The sequence below is a fragment of the Musa acuminata genome, chromosome BXJ1-1, assembly GCF_036884655.1.
Source record: "Musa acuminata AAA Group cultivar baxijiao chromosome BXJ1-1, Cavendish_Baxijiao_AAA, whole genome shotgun sequence".
In the NCBI taxonomy this organism is placed as follows: domain Eukaryota; kingdom Viridiplantae; phylum Streptophyta; class Magnoliopsida; order Zingiberales; family Musaceae; genus Musa; species Musa acuminata.
In genome coordinates this window covers 960347-976485 of record NC_088327.1, presented here as the reverse complement: position 1 = coordinate 976485, position 16139 = coordinate 960347, and the positions used below count along the sequence as shown (strand labels likewise).

General features: G+C 38.1%; 2 long non-coding RNA genes across 7 annotated transcripts; one reads left to right on the top strand and one right to left on the bottom strand.

Moving 5' to 3' along the window:
- The first annotated feature begins 209 nt into the window (after positions 1–209).
- LOC135679049 (uncharacterized) lies at positions 210–7882 on the top strand. 3 transcript variants are annotated; one of them, XR_010515162.1, is made up of 4 exons: positions 210–1736; positions 1846–1941; positions 2858–6331; positions 6436–6548. It is a non-coding gene; the product is annotated as an uncharacterized LOC135679049 (long non-coding RNA). The 3 variants fall into 3 exon arrangements; XR_010515158.1 differs by having other exon boundaries at positions 2428–6331; XR_010515167.1 differs by lacking the exons at positions 2858–6331; positions 6436–6548 and adding an exon at positions 7327–7882.
- Positions 3618–8267, bottom strand: LOC103982263 (uncharacterized). Of its 4 annotated transcripts, none has more exons than XR_010515138.1 (5): positions 7898–8267; positions 6763–6857; positions 6397–6606; positions 4594–6161; positions 3618–4272 (listed from the first exon to the last, which is right to left on the bottom strand). It is a non-coding gene; the product is annotated as an uncharacterized LOC103982263 (long non-coding RNA). The 4 variants fall into 4 exon arrangements; XR_010515144.1 differs by having other exon boundaries at positions 3618–4254; XR_010515132.1 differs by lacking the exon at positions 3618–4272 and having other exon boundaries at positions 4336–6161.
- Positions 8268–16139: the final 7872 nt, after the last annotated feature.

Here is a 16139-nt window from a genome sequence, read left to right as displayed (position 1 = left end):
GCATGCACCGAAAAGAGGAAGGAAGCGATGCGAGCAGGACATGGCGAGGAGGAGACTTCCTCTGTACAGCACTCTTGTCTCACAACGAGCACATGCCACCCACTCGACCCATCCCCAGGAATCGCACACGGTCGGTAGGATGTGTGTGTGTGTGTGTGTGTGCAGGATGAATTGTTCCTTTGCTTTGGAAAGGGAAACGGATGGAAGAAGGAGAGCAAATGTGAAGGAACAAGGGAAAGGGAAAGGGAAAGGGAAAGATAGATAGATAGCTTGCTTGCTTGCTGCTCTTCCCTTTCCCACCTCAAGATGATGAGGCTGAGGCTGAGGCTGAGGCAGCAGCAACAGCAGCATCGCAGTTCCCTTTCTTCTTCTCTTCTTCTTGCTTTCCCACGAAACAAGCAAGGAATAATAATCTGGAGGAGGAAGATATGGTCACCATAACCATATAAAACTCCCACAATATCTCGATGCGGGGATTCAGAAATGATTTAATTGGAGCACGAATCCTGACTGCAGCGACCACTATGGATTCGGTCGCAGCTGCCATTAGTACTATATAAAATTGGGCAGCACTTTGCATGCCCAACATGGGGCCTATGTGTAGGCTCCCATGTTGCCTTCTCCTTCTTCTTCTTCTTCTTCTTCTTCTTCTTCTTTCTTCATGTGCTACAATCACATCTGATGCCCTAATCCCAACAGCTCTAGATCGAATCAGGTGATCACGAATCTCAAGGACTCTCGGATATATGTTTTAACATTTGGCTCTCACAAAGTGCTCCTCCGAGATAGATGCCTTTGCTTATTCCATTTGGTTTAGTTTACGAGACACAACACGTGGCAGCACAGTGAGATTGTGATCAGCCGCCCCCAATGGCAAATTCCCATCTCCCACTAATCATCCTTCCATCTTTCTTTCTACATCCAACTTTTAGTCTTCATCATCCTCGCAAGCCAATACAAGTAATGTATAATTGTGTTGTTGCATGGTTGCTGTTCTTTCTTTTGTGCTTGTTCATATACTACTATAGCTAAAAGAGGTTTGCAGGCATCTGCTAGATTCTCTTGCTCTTGTTTTTTATCTAATCACAAAATATGACCAATTGTTTACCCCAAAGTGAGAATTATCTGTCACGGACGGACGAAGCTCACTAATAAATCTCGAGGAATGTTGTCAGGGTGGTCCAAAGTCCAAACTATGATGTGAAGGGATGAGGAGGCATGTGCTTAGGAGGCAAAAGGCCTCCCCTCCCCTCCCCTCCTATAGGAGAATTTTAAGTCGAGGCTGTCTCATGTGGATCATTAGACAGGGCTTGTTGTTGGTTTAATCGAGTAGGATTGTGGAACGCCAGCATGAACTGCAAGCAAATTGACTTTAATCAAAAGTGGTTGGGTCTTAAACCATTGCTTGCTGTGACGGCTAACTTTGTTTATGCATGAAAAAAGATACTGAGATCAGTTTCATGTGAGAGAGTATCTCAACTCCACCACCGATCGTACACCGCCCTGATTAAATTGAGGCTTTTTTTGTTGTTGTTCTTCTTCTTCTTTTTCTTTGAAGGCAAGCCATAATTCTTTCTGGAATTTGATGCTCATTCAGGAACACAGGCCGACGTTTACCCGACAAGGTACAAGTTGATGGAGTTGCTTAGCATCATCATCGAACACAAAGGGCAACGATTAGATGATGGTGATTTCAATGCTGAGAGAAGATTAGCAAACCAGCTCTTCACGGAAAGGTAAGCTTATTATTATTATTATTATTTGTTGGAACCAATCTCGATATGCTTCGAGCAGTTGTTTATCCTGCAATTCGATTCACCAAGACATGTTGCATACATAATACAGGAGGAGGGTTATGAGAAGATGAAAGCAACCGGTTCAGGATTCATTCCCTGTGCATGGATTACTGACTGCTAAAGCTTTGTTTTCTGCAACAAAAAGGTACACAGATTCTCTTAACTAGAGAGCTCCAATCATTATTTCAAAAGACTTACATGGAACAAAAAAAAAAAAAAAAAAACAAATTTAGAGGTAATAAGATACTACTGCTGGTTTCTATCAAAAGACTCACATGAAACAAAAAATAAAATCAATCTAGAGATAATAATATGCTGATTTTCATCTGCTTCAACCGGGTGATTTCTTCACCATTAAGGAAGAGTATTTTGTTAAAAAATCCACCACTAGATTGAGCAATTTCAATAAATAAATACTTTTTTGTCGAACAAAGAAACCAGATGCAGATGAGATGTATGTTAGTAAGGCAGGCAGGATAAATGCATGCTGTGAATGTACAGTGCATAGATTAGTTTAAAGTTATGGAAGGTGATGGTATCAATAAGACAATTGTTTATCCCAAGCCAAGTGCTTAATCACACATTTGCAATGCTGCACTGGCCAGATTCACAGCCATGCACCTCTTTGCAGATAAACTCCCAGGGCCAAGTCACCCCAATGTCAAAAAGTTTTGGCATGATGTTATGGATTTGTAGCTAGCATAGTCTTCTTTGAAGCAATCAAAGAAGAACCACCAAGCATCATCTTTCTTGCAGAGAGAGTGTTGGCAGTACCATGAACAAGATCTGGTTTGCTTAAGAGTACCACCTATATACATTAAGTTATCTTTGAAGGATGGCCACTAGCATGAACCACTTTGTTAGATGGAGATGGTCTTGGGGGAACTATGCTCGCTCTTAGTTTGATGCCTAAACTAAGTTATCTTTGGGAAAGTGGAAAAGGTTAATGGAATCCCACTATAATGATGCTGATGATGATCCTATTAAAAATTCTACTTGGAACAACTAGCCTTTAGCCTTTGGCAAAAGGTCTGAGAAAAGGGTGCCTATTTTTATTCCAGGGAATGAATGCATCACTCATCATGCACAGGTGCTCTGGTTTTTGCTGCAAGTAAAAAGTTTTGGTGGGGAAGATGCAACATGATTTCTGTGTCTGCATTTATCTTTTGCAAAGCTGTTTATGAACATAGCAGTTGGTGATCTGGTTTCATGATTAATTGGTGGCCTGGTAATCATTAGTCTCAAAGAACTTTGCTGTCAGGAAATGGCTCGATGTTACATTTGATTGATCTCCATCTAAAGCAACTCTTTCATTATTTGCTTGCTCATGCATTGTGGTAAACTTGGATCCATCCACCATTTGGTGTAAAGCTTGAAGAAACATGGCTGTTCAGTTGCCCAACTTGCATGACAAGGTAAACAAATTCATCATCTCAATCAATATGCAAGTTGACACATTTCCACACTCCTTTGTACTTGACATGGCTATGCCCAAGATGGTTAATATTCCTTTTCTCAGCTAGCCAATCCATTGTGGTATCACTTTCTCCTGTGCCTTGGACAGTCCAGTGCCTTTAGGACATTGTCCATCTGACATGATGTCTCATGGATTCTGTATCATGGAAACTGGTTATGTTGCCTTCCTACATGTGATGCAATTCTACTCATTCCAATATTCAGAGCATCTGCTTTATAAAGGTCATATCTTTGGTTGGATGATCTCTTGCTGTCCCTACTGGTTGAGCTAAAACAATGTGAGAATGATGCAAAGCTAACACTATGACCAATCATGTGAACAAACTGAACAGACTTGGCATCCACTCAAAGAAAGAAAAGAATTCTAGATGATAACATCAGCTGTAAGAACAACAATGTTTGTTCTGCTATGCCCAAATTCAGATCAGTTAATATTTTCCAGATTGACTAGCGGGAAATCCTTCATCAACTTGAGCCTGGTGGTGGAATGACATCAGATTGCTGGAAAAGCTGACAGAAAGATCTCAAGTTTCGCCCCTCTGCCTTTATTGGAGATGTCTCATTCCATATCCCTCATGGTGTACTTCACTATCTTAGTGGATGTGGCTATTCATGCCTCAATGAGTGGACCTCAATAATGTCAAGTGTGCATCTCCTTCGCATCACTAAAACATTTACTAGGTTTAAGATTGGAAAGATCTGGTAGCTCTCTATGGGAGAGTTGAACTATGGAGTGCGCAGGCAGTGAGCTGTGGGTGTGTTCAGATACTGTTCCATTTTAGATGACACTTTTCGTCTCTGACCAGAGTGCAAACTTAGGTTGTTGATAGGTACTTTGATGTAGATAGTTGAAGAATTAACCCAGAATAATCACATGACTCTGGCAAATCAAACCAGCTTCTCTCCAAGAACTTGTTAGGCTCCTTGGCAATCCCATGTATGGAGAGATAAGGATCAATTTGTTCTGCAATCATGCACCCATCTGTCGGCAGGAACTCACCTGGTAAGTGCTCAAGAAGGTCTCATAAGTCGTTAGTCATGCACAAAAAAAGGAACTATAATCTGTAGCTTTGAATGATATTATTGGGTTGAACTAGTTTTGACAAATAGTTTAGAATGATATAAAAATGTGATCGCAACGACATCCACAAGACCCTGCCTCTTGATGCACAAGTCAACTGGATGCTGATTCTTCCACTCATTTCTAAAACCAAGTTATCTAGCAAAGATAGATGATCAGTGAGCTAGCTTCTTGGTCAGATTCCTACGGATAAGTGTGAGTTTGAACACTTCAAACAAAGAGAGAGAAAAGCATATGTACCTAAAGAGGTTTGTAAGCCATCAAGTCGCTTTCTTTCTTTCTTTGAATTATCTGCAGCTAACTTTATGGAATTGAGTTCATAGAATTGATCCACTTTGACCTCCGAAAACCACATTTTTTCTATGTTTCACACATTCAAGCCTAATAGGGCACTCTGATCATGCATATCCGTGCTGATGTTCAAATTGACAGTGGAAAAATATGCATCAATTGAGAAGGATTGGTTGATTTGCATAGACCGGCAATGCCAGCCATGTATTCCTTACGCGTCTTTGGTTTTTCTCCCTTTAAAACCAAAGATAAAATTGGAATATTTTCATCAGCAATATTCTCGGCATGCTCTTTAACAAAAGCCAAAGTATCATCCATCTTTCCCCTTACTCTACTACATGACTAAGTTCCTTGGTGGCTTAAACTTGTGGTCCTGCCTTTTGATCGGTCCTTAAGTTGCTGCAAGAGAGCAGGAAAAAAAGCTAGTGCTCTTTGATGTGTTATGTTCTTCGCTGGCCCAAGGAATTTGGCAGTGTCTTCTACGATTCGACAATCATGCAACATACTTAGAGCATTGAGTGATCATTTGTATGTTGAGCTGACAACTCTTGAGGATCAAATTTCACATCATCTTCGACCAACAAGGAAAAGAATACTAGTGCTTGGGAGATCATTACAATTCTTTGTGCATTGCTATCTCATGCAACATTAATGCTTTCTTGTTCTATCTTATCTTGTCTTAGCCCAGAACCTTTGCATAGAATTGATAGTTTGGACTGTGGATAATGCTGAATGATTCCTCTTGTTGAAGGGGTTGTGCCAAGTGATCTCCAAGAGAACTGTCAGCCACAAGTGATGCCATATGATCCACGGCTGATGCTCCAATTGTTCATTAAAGCTCAGTAGTCACTACCATGCCCCATATCAAGGATCATTGTCAGCTCCAAAAGATCAGAATCGAATCTTTTGCCTTTTGTCATGGATAAAAGTTTGTGGTTAATGAGAAGAGATGTTATACTTCAGTGGCACACATGGGCTGATGGATTCTTCCCTAGAATCCACACCTGCTGGGTCTGATAAAAACCCATTTCTGATGCCTCTTATGGTCTTTCCCAATCATCAATTTGCCAATGTTGGCAAATCAATCTTTGTAATCATAATTACTACGACTCGCATGATCTCAGAAGTGACTGAGCAAGATGCAGAATACAGCTACCGCTCATGCATTAACCTAGTAGTGTGGTACTTGTTGACCTTTTCTGAATCAAACTGCAGATGTTCCAGTTCTGTTGGAGCTGGTTCAGGAGGAACTGCCCCTTACAAACTGAATCCAAGATCAAGTTAAATAGGCTCGTTAATCTATCTGATCTCTCCATGAATCAGCCCATTATGAAAACCACAAAGCCCGTTCCAGATCATGATTGCCTCTGAGTGAGAAAAATAATGATTCTGGAGTGTTGAGGGTTTGCAGAAACACTGCTGCTGTGCTTCATACGTGCCGATATAAAGCCTTTATGAAGTACACAAATCTTTTCATATGTTCCCTGCCTGAGGTGTAGATATATGCAAATGGAGTTCTGCAAAGCATAAAGATCAAATTTAGACTTTAGAATTCTGTCACACACTCATAGTAACCAGTTCTTCAAGAAAAAGCAGAGAGTGAGAGAGCAAGAGAGAGAGGGATAGAGAAAAGAAAGAGACAGATGAACACTATCAAATTGATGCCACTACTACACACCCTTTGAAGGTAGTGAGCCACTTTAACCTTTATTGAAGCACTACTGCTTACATGTTTCCCTGGATAGCACTTACCCTGGTGATCAATGTCGTTCTGACTGTCTGATACTGCAGCCAGCAGCATGCAACAAGGTTGAAGTCTCCACCAGGTTGAGCAGATTACAATGGCATGAAAAGAGGCTATCCTGTTTCAAATGGAAGCCTGATCAAGGTTGGGAGTTGACAAGTCATTCACACAGCCCAAGCAATTGAAGCTATTGCGGTAGGTCGCATGGGTAAAAGCCACTGTGAACAGGAGTAACAGAGAGCATCTCAGGTGTGAGAAAGCAGAATCAAACAAGAAGCTTGAGAAGAAGCAGAGTGGCAGGTGGGTCAGCCGGAACAGAGAGCGAGAGACAACATCATAATGTGAGAAGATGACCACAAGGCATGCATTCTTACTTGTGGCTGTTCTTGTGACTTCATCTTCCATCTGTCATGCAAGTGCTTTCAGGTTCCAACCCAGTGTTTCCGACCTCCCTCAAAGAACTGTCAATCTACAGAGATATCAGCATCATTATGTTGGAAATTAAAGTAAACTTTGTATTTAGATAAAGGGTTGGTTTAAGATTTTCAGTAAAATTATTCACATCAAATCAAGTTAGACTGTAGTCCTTATAATATAGATACCTAGTCTTATCAAGAAAGGCACTGAGAGATTTAGGATTTGAGAGACTAGAATAATTGAGAATATTAGTTCAGGATTCTAAACTCGATCCGATAACGAATGTGCTAAGTAGCTTGGCTGGTAAAAAAATAATTGTTTGGCAATATGGTTTAAGAAAAAGCAGATCAGAATGAAGGGATATATTTACAATAAACTTTGTAGAATTGTCAACTAAAAGCCCATCTGCATTTTTTTTTGGGTTCCATTCACAAGGTACATATATTCCTTGCAGTGGGTTTATGATATATTCCTTTATGATTTATTCCTTTGGTCATCTTTACTGGCTTTATTCCATGCAGTGCCATCTCAGGAAAGGGAGAAGAAAAAAATACATATATTCCTTGCAGTGGGTGAAGAACAGGATTCATGATGGGAGCTGCAGCTTTCAACTATTGGCATCTCATGAAAAGAGAAAAAGCTACTGCACCTTTGGAACTCAATCAAAACTTTTGGCACTAAATATCTAGATTTTTATTGGAAGTTCAGTCAAGTCAATGATATCCATTAGCAACTGCTAAGATTTACATCACCACATTTGGCAGTGTGATTCCTTGCAAATGCAAACTATTAATACCAAAAGAACAATCAATCAGAAGAATCAACGATAAGATACAGACTTAGAAAACAGTAAATAGAAAATTCACAAGGCTTATGAAAAAAAAAATCTAATTTTTCATTATATATTAATCACAAGGTTTTTGACCTACCATTTAACTAGATATAATATCTTGTAAAGAACTTAACAGCGGAAAATTATAGAGATATTATGATTTGTTGTTGTCATCGCTGAGAATTCTAATTATAAGAGCTCTTTAAGGATCAAATTAAACCCAATTTTTAACCCACCAATACAGAGATTTTTTTTTTTACCTTAAATTAATTCCTCGGATCAGAAGATGCTTAATGAGAGCAGCGGTGACGTGCAGGAGAAAGAAGAGAGGAGGAGGAGGAGGAGGAGGAGAATGTAAAACCGCCCTTTTTTTAGGGTTTCCACTCTTCTTCTTGGGTCGCAGGCGAAGTGAATATGGGGGTCGGAGACCCCTTTTTTTAGGGTTTCCTCTCTTCTTCTTGGGTCGCAGGCAAAGAGAAGACGGAGGGCGGAGACGGGCAACAGCTGGGGGGAGGATCCACTCCTGCGTCGATATCATCGAAGCAGCCCTTTCCCATCTCCGCCATAGGAACCAGCCTTTTCCCATCCCGCCGCCGCAGTAGCGAGGGCACGGCGGTCCGTACGGTTAAGAACGGGCTAATTAAAATGTATTATTACCCCTTAGTAACATCCGAATTTAAAATTTTTATATTAAAATTTTATAATTATAAAAATAAAATATTTGAGTCTATTTATCGAATCATCATCGATTTACCTATAAAAATAATAAATAAAAAATAATTTTAACATTTCGATTATATTTTTTTGTAGTGATAGATGACGATTGGGACGCGGGTGACTATTGTGAATGAGTAGGAAAAACGATAACGAGAGATAAGACAGAAAGAGGATGACATAGATGTCGATATTCAATATTTATGTCGACATCGATATAAATGTCGAGCGAACCTTTCGTCGCTTTGTATCTATGTTGGCACTAACGTAGTTGTCAAATGATGCCAACGCAAATACAGAGCGATATCATCTTCCTCACATCGTTGTCAACATCGATGTAGAGCAATATCGCTCTGTATCGACATCGATGTCAATAAAAATGTTGAGTGACCCTTTCGTTGTTCTGCATTTGTGTTGCTGTCGACACAAATGTCGAGTGATCCTTTCGTCACTCTACATCTACATCACAACCGACACAATTATCGAGCGACACTGACATAGAATATCAATATCTACATCGTCCTCTCGTCATCGCTCTCCCTCTTCATCTACAACAATCACTTGTGACTCTTAATGACATCATCGTCCACCACCACCAAAAAATCATAATTAAAATATTAAAATTATATTTTTATCTATCGTTTTAGTACCTTCGTCAATAAAATGACGATGTTAGGATAAATAGAACTAAATATCTCACTTTTATTATTATAAAAATTTTAATAAAAAAAATTTAAATCTAGAGATCGAGATACCAAAGAGTTATAATTATAATTAGATCTATCGATGGCGTATCATAAAAAAACAAATGGAACATTAACTACCCTTAAAAAGAAGTCGTTTTTACGAATGGCAATCGTAGAAACATTTAGAGGTTACCGAAACCCTCAACTAATAATCCCAAGCCATATCCGATCAAGAGATTCCACCGTGCTGACAAGAATTGCAGCAGCATCGTTATCGTCTAATAACGATCAACAGTAGAAATGACTTGTTCTTCCATCATATTACTTGTTCTTCGTAGTAAACGAAAGAACTCGACCTAGAATAATAGATTGTTTCTTTTAACTGCTTCAAGTCCCAGGCTCATTAACTTTGTCGAATAATATACAAGCAAATGCTAAATACTCACTAGCGATCCCCATCCATTGAAGGAACATTGCATGCTCGATGCATCTGCAGATACTGTATGTGCAAGTAATGTAAACAGGAGGAGACTAACCTGATTCCATTTATTGGCCTACCCATCTCTCTCCATTGAACTCAAAAACTTTGGAGTCTTCTTCTACGGACTCACAGGGCTTCAACTTCTCATCCCCGCAAAGGGGTGTCTTCAACTCAACATCTCGAACTCCAATTCGTACAAGATGAGATGTAGAGTTATACTCGAACAATGATGAAAGCATAAGTGGCCCTCCAAAGGAGCAACGAGAACATGCATCATTTGTTCTTCCTGGGCCAAACAACTGGAAAACTAGGAGCTTGCTTTCAGGCACTAAAACTTGCATTAGTCATACAAATAGGACCATTGACACCAGAGATGCAGAATATACACTTGATTGCATTTTTGATGAAAACATATCCATGTAGCAAGTCTTTAATCATCAAGCTAAATCAGAGGAAGCATTAGAAGGTTGTAACAAAGAGGCAAGTTAGTTCTTCAGTGGCCTATATAAGTTGTTAACTGTCAAACAGGCTACTCTAAACTCAGTGAAGGCAGCCAGTAAAATATGTGAACAAAGATCAGACCAAGGCACAGACATCTCAGTTCTAGTTGAATGTAAAACCGAGGGAGATTCAAAACATTCATCAAGTGACATGAGAAAATGTTTAGAATGCAGAGTGAGAATTGTAGGCACAGACATCTCGATATACGAAAAATAACTTGTGCATAAAAGGTGCAGATGATGCTTTTGTTTTCTTCTCACTGATAGGGTTACCGAAAATATAACAAAACATATAATACGATCTGCCTGAGAATAGTATGCATGCATACGTTTCTGACAAATACATGCAACAATTAACAATAACTCGTAACATTGTGCTCGTCATGAACAAAAAGGCACAATAAGTTGTGATCATAAAAACAAAATCCCCTCAAACAGAAACAACGGAACACCACCACATTTGTTCCTGATGTGTTGCCGGAGATGATCAAGAAAATTCCAAACTGCAATCTGCCATCTGATTTACCCGGAAAAATAAACTCCAGGAGTGCACATCAACCATCTAACTGTGCGTGAACCTCAATTCACATTTTCATCTACGTAAGGATCGAGCTATGACTAAATCTGAGATCATAGAGTTCATAAGTGTAGCCTAACGACAATTAATGAGACAACCATGGAAGACCTGAATCATATAACAGACCCATCTACCAGGGAAAAAAGAACGCTTGAGTTAGATGGACATATTATTAGATAAACACCTAGCAAGTCAAGCAAGACAAAAAAGTAGAAGCCAATTACCAGATAGTACTATAAAAAAGAACTAAAAATAGAAAATAACAATTATAACTTGCATCACATATTTCTCACTTCAAATCCATTTTAGTTGAGATTTTGGAAGTGGGTGGTTCTGGGCAAAGAAAAAGCTCATAAAATCAACTGCAAAACTGCAACCATGTTGAAAGCATGGGGCATTTGCTGCAAACTTTTAAAAGAAAAAGGAACTGGACCCCAGGCTGATCCAGTTTTGTTTTTCAGATTGGACTCACAATTACACTGGCTGAAAACCCTGTAGAATAATCAGGCTTTTCAAGCAAAAAAAGAACCTATCAGTTGCAATAAATATATTAGTCTTCTACGTTTCTGGCAAAATAACAAGTTTCAAATTTCATGACACGTCAATCTAATTATTCCTCCTATGTTATCAGTCTGCCACACAAACAAATGCCAGTATGCCACTTAGTTGCTGACATCGTCAAACCACTGTCTCTTCATCTTTTATATCCCTGCAGTCTAATTCTTCCTTGGGCTAGAAGCAACTGCATCAAAAGCATCAATTATTCCGACACACTGCAAACCAGAAAGGAAGTGAAGAAAGTAAAGTCCATGGGCGAATGGCGAGGCAAGGGGTCTTTTAGGGTGCTCTCCAAAATCTTGATCCCTTACCAATGATCAGTTCATGTTTTTGCCCAGGAGATGGCACTCCAGATGGTGGTAAATAATTTTGAGAAGATTGCTGACTACATCCTTTCAGGATTTTCTCAATCCAGAAATTGGATCCCTGTTATCCATCCATCTGTCCTGTTTAATTATAATCCATAACAAAGCAATAAGCTTTACCTGGAAAAGATGTGATATTGAGATTTCATCCCTCTTACTTTGCATGAACCTTTCCACAAAATTAAATTCTATAACAAACTTATAGTTTCATAATCCCCAAAGTCTGTTCTTTTAGTGATTTTCATTATACATTCTCTGTTAAACCTTATAATTTTTAAAATTAGCAGAGCATCTTAATGTCAGGGATCAAAATTTAATTTCTGTGATTCCTTTGACATCAAATTCAATTTTTTTCATGAGTTGTGGTTTGTTAATTGTAAGCAATATTGATGTTGTTTGCAAAGAGGATCAGACTAAATGTTGTTTGTGAAGACATGACTAAGTACACTTCAAACCATTGCAGAATTTTGTTTCTTTGATCATTATACAACCATAAATATACCACAAATGATTTCGTACGTGATATTATATACTTACTGTTTTTAACTACTACTTATGCAATCTGAACAGTCGAACCACCAATCCGACCAGCAACCCAAGCCTTAGCCAGGTCAATAATTATTATACCATTATTATCATAATTATGATACCAGTAAGTAAGCTAGTAAGGAGCTCCCAAAATGTGCAAAACCAAACTCCTAAGCTGCATTAAAAGACAAATTCTAAATTGTAAGGTATCTGGAAAAGAAACAAGGTAAAGCATGCCAGCAGAAATTATGTCTATAAGAGTAATATTTAGCTAATATTTAACTTTTGCACCTAGGTCAAAAAATGACAACTCTTCATACCACTTGCTACTAGCACTACACCATGGTCCTAATAATTCTGAAATAATTCACCAAAATTCAGCATCTGATATAGATGTGAAAGGAACAAAAAAATGAGCTACTGATAAATAAAAACCAAATTGCTTCAGTATCTGAACCAAATGAACTTAAGTTGTGACAAGAACCAACAAGAGAAAATTGGTCAAAAGGCTATATATAAGGCCAATGATATTTTGGAAATTGGTATGCAACAAGTTTCAATTAATTTTGGCCAAAACCAAGTACAACCAAATCAATTTCAGTCAACCACTCAAAAATGGAGTACAGCAAAACTGTCTAAAACTAGCCAAAGCTCATACCAAGTTGGTTTTGCCCATAACAAATCATCACTCAACATGACACCAAGCTGATTTTTCACTGAAAATGAATCACTTCTAGATAAATTCAATACGATCCATTCCAAATTCAAAATTACAGGATGCTTATGCACCAACAACATCTGAGAGTCACAAGCACCACCATCTAACTATCAGCATATATTTACAAAGCAATTCCACTCATCATTGTTCAGAACTCAATGAATAGAGCAGTCAACAGATACTTCACTCCAAAACCAGATTATCTCCTCCATTACTCTCTTCACGGCATTCTTCTCTATCACTATCTAGTTGTAATCAATTTTCCCAATCTAAATTATAAGTTTTTGGTCCCAAGAGACTAATGAATCATATACTTTTCCATCATTAAGAGCTCATAAGTGAAATATCACTAATTAAATCAATAATATCAAATTATTTTTATGTTTCTAATCAAATCTTTTTGGATCCCCTCCTCCACCTCTCCTAGTAGCAACAATTTGAATTAACTTACCTCACCACCAAAATGGTGCATTGTATGTTCTCTTTGGAAAAGTTCAAGTCATCTTAAATGGTTTTCACTCAAGTTGTCAACCAAAGAAATTATCCCTATTCAAGGATTTTAATCTTGGTTCATTTCTAGTTTCGACAACCAGTAAGACTGGTATACCGGGTGGTACACAGACCTGCACTACTTGGTCTCATCGAAAAATAATAAATTATAAGAAATCCTGATAGCTACCAATATTATCCATTATTGATGGCTGGACCAGTATATACCAATATGTACTTCCAATGTCCCTAATTGCTCTCAAATGCAAAACTTCTAAGTCTATCTTCAAGAAACCATGCATATACTATAAACTGGAATAAGCATTCGCTCCGATTCTTACATCAACATGTCCACCAAGACATTTTATTTTGTCAAAATTATCCTTGGTATTATCTTCAACTTGCATAAGCTTCACAGATTTACAATTTTTTCTCGAGTTATACTATCATTTCTCATTTTGGAAAGTGTTACAGCTTTAAGTCCATGACAAACCAAAGTTTAGGTCCATGAAAATGACTTCTCATTTTCTTTTCATTTATAATAGGCATGTTAGATCTTCCTCCACCTTTCCTCAAACCAAACCTAAATTGCACAAACCAACCTTATCAGTGCATTTACAAGTCTCATTTAGATATGTTATAACCACCTCATGTATTTTTTCCTTATTTCAAATGTTGAAAATGCCTTATATAATTTTTCCTCATTTTGTCCTCGGTTGAGATTCGAGACTAATGCTAATTGTTTGAAAAATGCAAACATTGCGAATTCTACATCCATCTCAACAGCACTATATTCTTTTCATATATGTTGTACCCAACATTGAAATCCATAGATTATGGCAAGCCATAGAAGTCAAAACTACCTTTTCAAAATTTCAGATTTGTCTAAGATGTACAGGATGATTACACTACATTCTCAATGCCCCTATTCACTGTAATGAACCCACTCTAACTCTATCAGTGATAATTTCTTCAATCATCCTCTCATGTTGAATAATAAATACAAGATAAATGAAAACTTTTGCTGTTACGAACTTCTTGGTCCATTCATATTCTTTTCTTGGTTCATACTGAAGTCATTCTTCAAATTAGGTCCTGCTTGGTCTAAAACCCTTTATTGCCAAGGTTTGTCTCCCAGGCTAAAGTAACTTCTTGATAGCTGCCGAAGTGTTCAATGCCTAGAAGCTAAAGTTTATCCCAGACACTTTCTTTCCGCTTTTTAAGAGAGACGCATTTCTTGTTTTTTTGGAAATCTGCCCCAATTTTGGAGCAACTTCATGAAATCACTTTCCATACAGCACTCCCCTTGGCCATTTCCTCACTATCACAAACAAAATTAGACAAATTGCAGGGAATTTTTTATGCAAAAATTTGCATATCCCAGAACTTATCAGAACTGGAAACTAATCCTAGGGTTGTAGAACAACCCTAGAGATTTTCCACAGCTATGTTTTGATATTTTTTTTTAAAACTTGCTCAATCAAACCTAGAGATCTTTACATGTATAACAGCCATCATGAATATGTAAATAAGCTAAAGTTGCAAGCAAATGAAAAGCATCACAATTATATGGACCAAGCAAAAAATAGTCATGACCCTTGCCTTACGGCAATGTTAAAACCAAAACAACCAACTTGAGAATGTAAATTGCAAACAAAGAAACGAAGCAAAAGAAAAAAGGAGCGAACATAGACAAAATGTCAAGAAATCGTTGGCTTTTCTAGTATGGCCAAGAAGCATTAACAATTACCACCATACAGCCACAATCAACTATCATTATTAGACAAACTAACAGTGCAAACTAGAAAAATTTTATTGAATACTATGCACAATGCTTGAACTCTGGATGCTCCAGCCTACAACTAACAAATTGTCTATCAGTTGTCAGGTACTTGAGCCTGGTCAGGCTGGTTTGTGCATCAACAGCTGGGCATAAAGCCACAGTAGCAATCCTCCCACCAAATATATGGACTACGGAGTCATATAACAAAGAAATTGTACACAAAGGCCCACATGGTAACATGCACTTACATATGCAAGTGGGGCCAAGGACAGGAAGATCTTAAACATGATGAATTTAACTGCTTGGTTATCCTATGCAACTTTTTGCCTTTCCAGATTAGTATAAGAGAGACATATTTTCTTACCGGTAAGTACTTAAAAAAACAACTTAGCCTGTTACCTTATTCACATCAAAAATTGTAGCATTAACAAACCAAGGTCCCAAATTCAATTGGAGCAGTTAAAGATAGGGTAGACGAGCTAAAAACCAGTAACTTTGGTGGTTTGAAACAAGGACTGCAATTTTGTGCCGACCAGCTGTGCTGGTAGTTGGCTGATCCAGTATGTACCGATCTGTATTAGTGTACCAACACATGGTACGTCAGAACATGTTGACAGTTACAAAAAATGCTCAGAAAATCTTTGAAAATACATGAAAATTAGGAAAAACCATAAATTAGGGCATTTTAATTAGAACTAAATGCAAATTTAGTTATATTTCAATAAAAATATCCAAATAGGGAATAGTGGTTTTATCTTTTCTGGACGTTTATGAGTAGCTTTGTGGCACGTTTTGAACAGTTCTTCCGTTGATATTGAATAAGATTGAGAATTTCTGAAAAAGAGAGAATGATTGAGTGAGAAAGAGTGTTAGAAAATATGAGATTGAAATAGGGTGAAAGAAGGGAGGAATGGGGTTAAATGGGCCTTGGAACCAATTCAATCTAGCATCTTGATTGATTTCATTCTAAATCCGACCAGCACCAATCGGTACAGGCCAGTGACGATCAAATTTCGATGAAGGATGTAGCATTCGATACGCCCCCAAAATTGCAATACCGCCCAATATATGGTGGTTCGCATTCCAATCAGCTATCGGATCGA